This window comes from Eptesicus fuscus, chromosome 12 (genome assembly GCF_027574615.1).
Source record: "Eptesicus fuscus isolate TK198812 chromosome 12, DD_ASM_mEF_20220401, whole genome shotgun sequence".
Taxonomy (NCBI): domain Eukaryota; kingdom Metazoa; phylum Chordata; class Mammalia; order Chiroptera; family Vespertilionidae; genus Eptesicus; species Eptesicus fuscus.
Window position 1 is genome coordinate 41,100,561 of NC_072484.1, and position 9,317 is coordinate 41,109,877.

A 9,317-nucleotide genomic window follows, 5' to 3' on the forward strand; every position below is an offset into this window, starting at 1 on the left:
AAAGAGGCTGGGTGGTACATCTGAAACAAATATAATGTTTTATATCAATGATATCGCCATAAAACTGAAAAGCAAAAAATAAATAATAAATAAATAAATAAAGGCTCCAATCCTCCAGTCCTGGGAGCTGAGTGACTTTCATAGTGTGCTATAAGTGCACAGTCTGGGTTGAAAAGGGTGACTATGGTCTGGGTGTGAATAACCATCTTTATCGAAAAACGCAGAGGGTTCACTTTCCATTGTTAGGAATGAACCTGCAGCCCTAGCTGGTTTGGCTCAGTGGATAGAGCGTCGGCCTGCGGACTGAAGGGTCCTGGGTTTGATTCTGAAGGGCACATGTCGGGGTTGCAGGCTCAATCCCCAGTAAGAGGCATGCAGAAGGCAGCCGATCAATGCTTCTCTCTTATCATTGATGTTTTTATCTCTCTCCCTCTCCCTTCCTCTCTGAAATTAAAAAAAAAAAAAAGAATGGGCCTGCATATATGCATAACCCATGGACACAGACAATAGTGCAGTGAAGGCCCGGGGTGAGGCTGAGGGGGTGGAAAGGCCAATGGGGAATAGAGGGGGACAGCTGTAATATTTCCAACAATAAAGATACATTTTAAAAAGAATGGGCCAGTTTTTGGCCCAAGCAAGGTTCTGATCAAATGTTAACACTCGGTTCTCCTGGGATAAAAAATAAACTGGCCCCCTTCTCCCTCCTTCTCCAGCATTCGGGAGAAAATAAAATATTAGGTGAAATGCTTTATTTCCTCTCATTCTCCATTGTGGGCAGGAGTGCATATATCAGTTAGAAACCATTTTTTAACAGGAAACCAGAAAACCAGAGGGATTTATTCGTAGGAGGCTCTTGTTTGCAAGAAAATGAGTATTTTTCATGAAAAATTGAATAGTTCCCTTCTCCATTTTCCTTCTTCCCTTCCCTTCCCTCACCTCCCACCCACTATGTTGGTAGAAAACGACTGTGGTGAATAAGATTTAAAATCAGGATGTCTCTGCATCCAATAGACACTGCTGAGAGTAGATTACAGCCCCTCTAAAAGCCATATCCCCAGGCAAAATAGTGTTAATCTTCTTAGACTGCAGAATGTACCACATTTACTGACGGGTTGAGATACACGGTGAGGTGAGAGTTGGGGAGGACCCAGTCAAATGATTACGGATTATAATGTGGCGACCCACTAAGTATTTATTTCCTAAAATCGATGCCCTCTAGGGATTCTTTCTCTCTTAGCCCTTTTAGAAAACTGATGCACACAGATTTCTCACCCATTTCCATAGGAAGTCTTCCTTCCTGTTGGCGGGAGGCTCTGCGGGGTGGTGATAGAACATAAGGATGTGGATCCCTGCATCAGCTTGAACACATAAGCCTGACATCTGTGAGTCTTCACCTCTTCCCGGCGTTCGAGATGCTCCCCATCCGTGATCCCTCTTTTCTCCGCTCAGGTTACTGCGCGAAGCTGGCGAGGTGCCTGGTGATTGGTGGCCAGGGTGGACGGATGTGCGGGTGAAGTTAACACCGTCACAGCCACAGACGTTCCTTAGCAGAGCTGTGGAGTGTGACAATGGTGTTTGTGTCCAAACTATCAAACGCCATTATCACACTAAATAGCTACTGTTAGGCAATCCTTCCGCTCAATAAATTGCCTTGGCATCTGTTTGGAATGAGCAAGAAGGTTCCGCTTAGCGCAGTGTTGCCAGTTATGTGTGGTTACTGAATAAATTCCGGGCCCTTTATGCTCATAACCAATGTGTCATCTGAACCGTGCCTCTCGCATGCTGTTAAATACTTAAGTTGATGATGAATGTCCATGTTTTCCTGAGCCAATGAAAGGATCGCAGCGCTCCCCAACGCACCCAGCCTGAGGCTGGGCACCTGGTAATTGTGCAACCCACGCTTACTGAGTTGAAATGAATAGTTAAGCAAGGGTTAGACACAGAAAACTAAAACCGGGTGAGAGCTGAGTTATGCAAACCACAGGTTTATCGGTACGATATTAAGGTATGTGGGTCTTTTACTTTTCATCATTAAAAAACGTAAGTTTTCCAAAAATTGACCTTTCAGAAATTCTAGAACATGTTCGATTTCTACTAGTTTTAATCAGTTACCAGGCTGATTAGTGAATTTGTATGCTAGGTTCTTCTTCCTTATGTTTCAATCAGTTACCATTAGGAAATTATATATGAGCTGTGTGTGAGTTTCCTTAGCAAATCTGAACACTTTAAACCCAAGCAGCTTCCGGGACGATTGGGCCAGCTGGGTGGTCTAGTGTGATGCACCTTCTTCCTCTGAGAGGCATTTAAAGTAAGGAGTAGGTTCTGTTTGTGTGCGGCTAAAGCTTCTCTCGTGACTTGGCGAAATGAACCAGGATATGTTCAATCAAATTGAAAGGATTGGAGCAACCACCAGAAACCATTCAGTCACTCATCAGCCCTTCATTTATCAAATAAATATGCCCTGAGTGGCTCCCATGTGTCTGGCACTGACCTAGGCATGAGGGATGAATTATATGTGTCTGACGTCATTTCCGGACATGGCGCTCACTGGCTCACATTCGGTTTGGGACCATTCTGATTGATCATGTTTATTAGCAAATGAGCAAAATTTTGTAAAATTATCCCAAGTCCCGTGCTGGAAAGCACCACTGGAGTGCAGTGCACACATCTATGACGCACTCACTGTCAAGGTCAGAGAAGCTCCCATCAAAGAGGAGGAGGTCCACTCCTGACTGCCCCGCATCCCCTCCCACCTCAGCCAGTGCCAACAGGAGAACCGGACGCCCCTGAAATCGTTCATTTTTGTGTTTAATTTGAGAAAGCACTAGTTGAACAAGCATTGGGAGAGGGCTCTGCTGTCTTTCCCATCACTCCCGACCACACTATTTCATTTTCTGTCACTGAGAATGTTTATGGAATCCTCTGGTCGTGCAACTACAGCTCAACGTGGGTCTCCCGAATCTAATGTCCTCTGCGTGTCACCTTCCTTGGCCTGATTATTCCCCACAACCTCCTGTTCACAGCTGGGGCCATGTAGAGGCTGGGTTAATCACACCAGGATTGGATCAATATCCTCAGCCCCCCAACACCCCCCACCCCTGGCTGCTTTGCCAAGGAATCCTTCGGGGAAGCCTGTAGGATGAGAGCGAGTTGTGTCACATGACAAGCTTTCCTATGAGTGTTCACGATGCAGAGAAGGCCAAGTGCTGTGAGCCGTAATCATGAAGAGAAGGGGAGGAGAAGGGAAGGACATCTCAGTGGTAGTTTAGGAGTTAGGAAGGGGGTGACCAAGACATGGCTCAGCCAACTTAGGGACCAGCCAACTGATGTGACCATGGCTGACCCAGAGCCTTCGGGTCCCAAAAGTCCCCACGCTCAGTGACCATGCGAAGCTGGCCTCACACATGCCTCCGCTTTCCATGAGGTTTGGCTCTGGTGGAATTAAACAGGGAACAAAGGAAGGGCAGTCTGCGTCATTTCTACTGGGTTGGCTCTCCTCACAGCTTATGACTCCTGCCTGCGTCAGTTCTGCATCCAAAATGGGGCCTCGTTCTTTGTGTAGAACGCTAAGGGACACACGTGGAGGGCAACGCTTCCGCCCTCCACTTTGAAGCCATGGCTCATACAATCCTGCTGCTCCTTCCCCAGCCCAGCTTCATCGTTTCCACCATCCCCTCGATGACTATTGCCGGTCCTCTCCCAGAAAGCGCGCCCGGGGACACTCACTGACTCCCAAGGTAGTTTGCAAGATGAAAGGGTCCGCTTGGAAGTGCAGTTAGTCATACTGGAGGTGGGAGGCAGCAGACAACCAGGCAGCCACACGGTGAGGGTTCTTCCCGGGAGATGGCCTTACTTCGCTCTGAGAAGCACGCCCTTTCATCGTAGGACAATGTGTACCCCAAACGTGACAATTGCCACTTGAGGCCTGTCCAATGCACCAGCCAGCCCCCAGGGGCTGTGAAATAGCACAGCAGTTGTCATAGGTAGATGGCTCATCTATACTTTTTTCTGAACTCTTCTTAACCTTTGCTTTCCACCAGTTTTACTCTTTGTTCTGAGAAAGCCAAAGCCCAGAAAGGTTGAGGAATGTGCCCAAGGCAATTCAGTTAGTCTGTGGCCCAGCTGGACCGCAAAGGACAGACATGGGTTGCATGGTTACTATGTGCCTCCTATTGTCCTGGGATCTGGGACACAAAGAAGAAGGAGGCCTGGTCCCCTCTCTGGGCTGCTCTCAATCTGGGAGTTAGATAGTTACCCTAAGACATTAAGTCACACAAAGACATTAAGACTTCCAGGGACTAGATGCCATCACAGAGCCCTGACAGGTGCCCAGGCTCTTGAATTATGTCCTTGATTTCTTCCCAGATGAAGAAGCACTGAGTCAGATTTACCCTCTGCTTTGTTGCTATTGGGAAATAATTGCTCTTGTTTATTTGGATGATTCCATTGCCAAGAGGTTACAGGCAAAGGACCGTGGGTCGTACTGGGTGTCAGTGCGGGAAGTGATGATCTTGCTGCTCTTACTTCGCCAGTTCCTTCATCATAAGGAGACAGGATCTGCGGAGGGGGACTTGATAGGGGTCACGGAATGAATTAGAACACGTTCAGTGGTGTGGGAGGAATTTTTATGTTTCACAGGAGCTGGGTAAGGCGTGAGCTGGCTGTCTTTGATGATGCAGGCTGGTTACCGCTCCCCATGGCAGGTCATGAGCCCGGCTCCTCCACTGCGGCCTCCTCCCCAATCACGGAAACCCTACGCCACGGCCACCAGTTGCATGTCTCCCTGCCCCTCAGCTCCCCCTGCCTGGGGACCGGCTCAGGGAGGCTGTTGGAGACAAACCCACCACAGGAGTCCTAGGGCCTGTGGGGAGTTGAAGGAATGGGGCATCCACTTTCTACTCTTTAATATCCAAGTTCCCTTCTAAGTTTTCTAAAAGAAAAGGAAGGGTTTCAAACACGTGCAAAGGTAAGACACTGTAAGTGACTTCCAAGGGCCTAACTTAGAAAGCTGGATCACCTATATGCTCTGAAATAAGAGTTATGTGATGCAAGCCTATTTGTGTACCTAGAATATTTGAACACTGTGCATAGGACGCAAAGATGAATAATTCATTCACTCATTCAACCAACATCCAAACATGTGTTCCTACTATGTGTCAGGCATTGTGCTAGTCACTGAGAATTTAAAAAAAAAAAAAAAAGCCCTTTCCAGAATATAGGCCTGCCAGTCTAGTGAGGACACAGGCAAATGAGTCAGAGCAGCGTTTAATCACAGATTTTTTTAAGTGGGTACGGGGACGGCAGGCTGAAAGGAAGGAAACGCCATCTGTGGTGTGGGAGAAAGGCATGAAAGAAGAAGGGACAAGCACTCCAGGGAGGAAGCACTCTGGTGCTTCAGGCAGCCACCAATGAAAGAGAAATCCGTGACCTCGGCAAGCGAAGCATAGACGTATCCACCTTGACAGAGCTCAAGTTCGCTTCGAGTTCCCGAAGCATCTCCCAGCAATTACCTCCGGAGAGCAACTGAACTGAGCCTGGAATTTCCTTGGTAGGGATTTTCCTCTCAAACGTGCAGCCACACATCCACAGAAAACATCGCCTTTTAAATAAAAGAAGCACATTGCCCTTTTGGCAGGTGACTAGGGCAGTTGCCTGTGTGTCTGTGTGTTTGTAGTGCACATGTAAAGAATTTTAATTTCTCAAAGGAGCTGGGTTACATGCCTTTAAATTCTCATTCAACTGAGACACTTTTTTTTTTTTTTAACCAGGGAAAAGCCAGGGCTGTGATTTCCAATTTAGGCTGAAATGAACATCCTGGTAATCCCAGCCCTCACTCTCTATGTATCATACTGCCCCCACGTGGTAGGCTATGTCCCTGCATGTCATAACCTCAGTGATTCCAAAAGATTTCCACCTTTGTTGCCTCAGTGTTCCAAACTGATTGCATTGAGAACTTCCCTGGCAGCAGAATCGGCTTTTTTGATAAGCGGAGGAGTGAGAGAGGTCGTTCTATTGAGTGTCAGGTGACCCAGTCAACACACCAGACAAGAACTAATCTTGTTCTACCTAGAGAGCAAGTCCTTTCCTTTTCACCTTTCTGGCACCTTCAGCCCAATAAAGAGCTCATTTAAGCCCATCTCATTTTTAACGCTGCCTGTCTTCCACGCAGCGCATCCTGTCTTGCTTTTCTACGTGGCGTCCAGTTGCAGCTGGATACGAAGAGGTCAGAGATTATCTCCTACTATTTGGATGTGCGGCTGCTGTATGTACAGACCCTCTCACTGAGCATAACAACGGTGCCCGAGACCGCTCTGGTCTCCCCTGTGTCTCTGCATGGGCTCAGGTCATCTCAGATCCTTTGCTCAGCAATTAGAGTGATACATTAATTGAAAAAAGCAAAGGAAGGGCCCTAGAGGGTCCAAAGGTAGGCGGTGTGTTAGGAAATTTTGGTGGCAAAAAGCATTTTTTTTTCTTAGATGATCTCGAGTAATCATTTTTGCAGCAATCTTTATTAAGCATCTACTCTGTGCAAAACACTGGGCTGGGGACAGTGTTTTAGAAGAGGCCGCATGCAGTAAAGGGACGGGAATCACGTGAGAGTTCCCAAACTGTCGGAAGGTAAGGCCTCGTGGAAAGTGGTAGGTAGCCAGGACTCGTGAGCGCTCCACAGACCGGGGCAACTGGCCGCTCCCAGGACTGGAGAAATAAACCAAGCCTCTATCATTTGCTCCCTTCTCTGCTCTCTCGGCTGTCCTGTCACCACCCTTACCCACAATTTCTGCTCACAGATATATAACTCACGTATAACTACTGCTTTTTCCAATCTTCTGCCAAGTCTGGGGTCTCGTGGCCCCTGCTGCTTAGTGGCCGCTGCTTGCTTGCCTCCTTTGGGTATCTTTCAGTTTCTTCACGTGGCTACCAAGGGACTTCCTCCCTGCCTGCATCTCCAGCGTGGATCCCTAAGCCAGAGAACTGATTGTCTCCGTTAAGCCGTGTGTTCCCATTGGAGCAGAGCTGTCAGTCCAGGCCGTGCCACAGGCTGCTGGTCAACCTGTGGGGAGGGTAAACAAAGAGGGTGTCTGTGTATAAGAAAGCCCGATGCAGGAATAATCCTATCTAATAAAAGAGTAATATGCAGATTGACCATCACTCCAACGCACAAGATGGCTGCCCCCATGTGGTCAAAGATGGCTGCCCCCATATGGACACAAGATGGCCACCACAAGATGGCCAGTAGGGGTGGGAAGTTGGGAGGCACCCGGCCTGCAAGGGAGGGCAACTGAGAGGGACCAGGCCTGCAAGGGAGGGTAGTTGGAGGTGATCAACCCTGCAGGGGAGGGCAGTTAGGGGTGACCAGGCCAGCAGAGGAGGGAAGTTGGGGGCAAACAGGCTGGCAAGGGAGCAGTTAGACATCAATCAGGCTGGCATGGGAGTGGTTAGGGGGTGATCAGGCTGGCAGCAGAGTGGTTAGGGGGTGATCAGGCTGGCAGGCAGAAGTGGTTAGGTGCAATCAGGAAGGCAGGCAGGCGAGCAGTTGGGAGCCAGCAGTCCTGGATTGTGAGAGGGATGTCCGACTGCCCGTTTAGACCCGATCTTGTTTCTTTGAAGTTGTCTTTTAACTGATCCCTTTGAAGTTGTCTTTTAACTGATCGGGCCTAAACGGGCAGTCAGACATCCCTCGAGGGGTCTCAGATTGGAGAGGGTGCAGGCTGGGCTGAGGGACACCCCCCCCTCCGACCCCCGTGCACAAATTTTGTGCACCGGGCCTCTAGTAGAGTATGTAAACTTCTCAGAGCAGGAGCTGTTTATTCTCCGAATGGAGCGGTAGGGGAAGAATTCCCAGGGGACAGCTGTGTAAAATCTTCAAGTGGGATGGGGTTTGGAACAGCCAAAGAACGCGAAGCCAACGGGTGTGGCAGGAACATCATGCACTAGCCGGCGATGAGGCTAAAGAGGCGGCGGGGGCGGGGGGGGGGGGGGGGGGGGGCGGAGGGACTGGCATCCCCGGGAGCAGGATGGAGGAGGAACAGCAAGGAGGGCAGGCCTAATGGCACTGCTAGTTCATGGTCGTGCACTTTACTGATGGGTCAGTAAGGCCAGGAGGTGACAACCTATAGCCTGTGGGCCAAATCCAGGCTGGTTTTTAATGAACTAAACAAGGTTTTTCTATTTTCCAGTTACTGAAAAAAAAAAATCAAAAGATGAATACTATTTCACGACGTGGGAAATACCTATGAAATCAAATCTTGGTGTTCACACATGAAGTTTAATTGGAATTTACCAAGGGTCCCCATTTGCCCCGCCTATCCCAGGTTCGCACGGAAAGTTTTAGGTACCAGAAGCCCCCCTCAGCCCGGGCGAATTGGGAAGGTTGGCACCTGGAACGCAGCCAGGCTCATTGCTTTACACGTTGTCTGTGGCTGCTTTCACGCTCCAACGGCAGAGTGCTTATGACAGGGGCCATATGGCCCGCAAAACCCAAACTATGTACTGCCTGGCATATTTATAGAAAACGTTTGCTGACCCCTGATAATTAATCTGATAAGGCAAAAGAATATAACTGATCATTACTATCATGAGAGTGTTGAGGAAGCCTATTTATTTTCTCCACTGGAAGCTGATTTATGTTTAAAACTTAAATTAGAGCATGTCACCCACTGAGCACAAAATTCAAGGATTCCCTGCATCCCCCTCGGACAAACCTCATATTTTTTCTGTTCTTCCCCTTGTTCACTCTATACCACACCCACTCTCTTACTCTTCCTCAAGCATGTCAAGTGCAACCTGCCTCAGGACCTTTGCACTTACTGTTCCACCTATCCAGACCCTTCCAGGAATACCTTGTTCCTTCCCCTCATTCTTGTTTCTTTGAAGTTGTCTTTTAATTGAAGCCTTCCCCTCATTGTAGTACTCTTCGCCTCCTGACATCACTTATTCATTTGTTTATTTTCTGTGTCCACACTACAAGACCAGACATGCGAGAAGAGGGACCTTGCTATGTCCCCAGCTCACAAAAGAGTCCTGATCACATGGTGGATTTGTGATAAATACTTGTTGGGTAAATAAATGGTTGGTAAAGTCAAGAATTGTATGTGTGTCTCTGGTGGAAAGTCTCCACTCACTGGGCCCTATTACTGCTAATCAATATTTTATTTTATCCAATATCTGACAATTATGTAGCTGACAGTCTGTCATCTGCTGGCCCCTTTTCCTGCCAAACACCTTGTCTTTACTCTTCTGACCGCCTGCAAGGAAAAAGTGTTGTAGATATCTTGTGCCAGGTGTCAGCCTGAAATGCTGCCACTTCTCTTGTCCTA

General features: G+C 48.2%; 1 long non-coding RNA gene across 1 annotated transcript; it reads left to right on the forward strand.

The window, feature by feature from the left end:
- The first annotated feature begins 1,767 nt into the window (after positions 1–1,767).
- LOC129150973 (uncharacterized) lies at positions 1,768–9,067 on the forward strand. The gene is made up of 3 exons (XR_008557768.1): positions 1,768–2,005; positions 6,903–7,062; positions 8,969–9,067. It is a non-coding gene; the product is annotated as an uncharacterized LOC129150973 (long non-coding RNA).
- Positions 9,068–9,317: the final 250 nt, after the last annotated feature.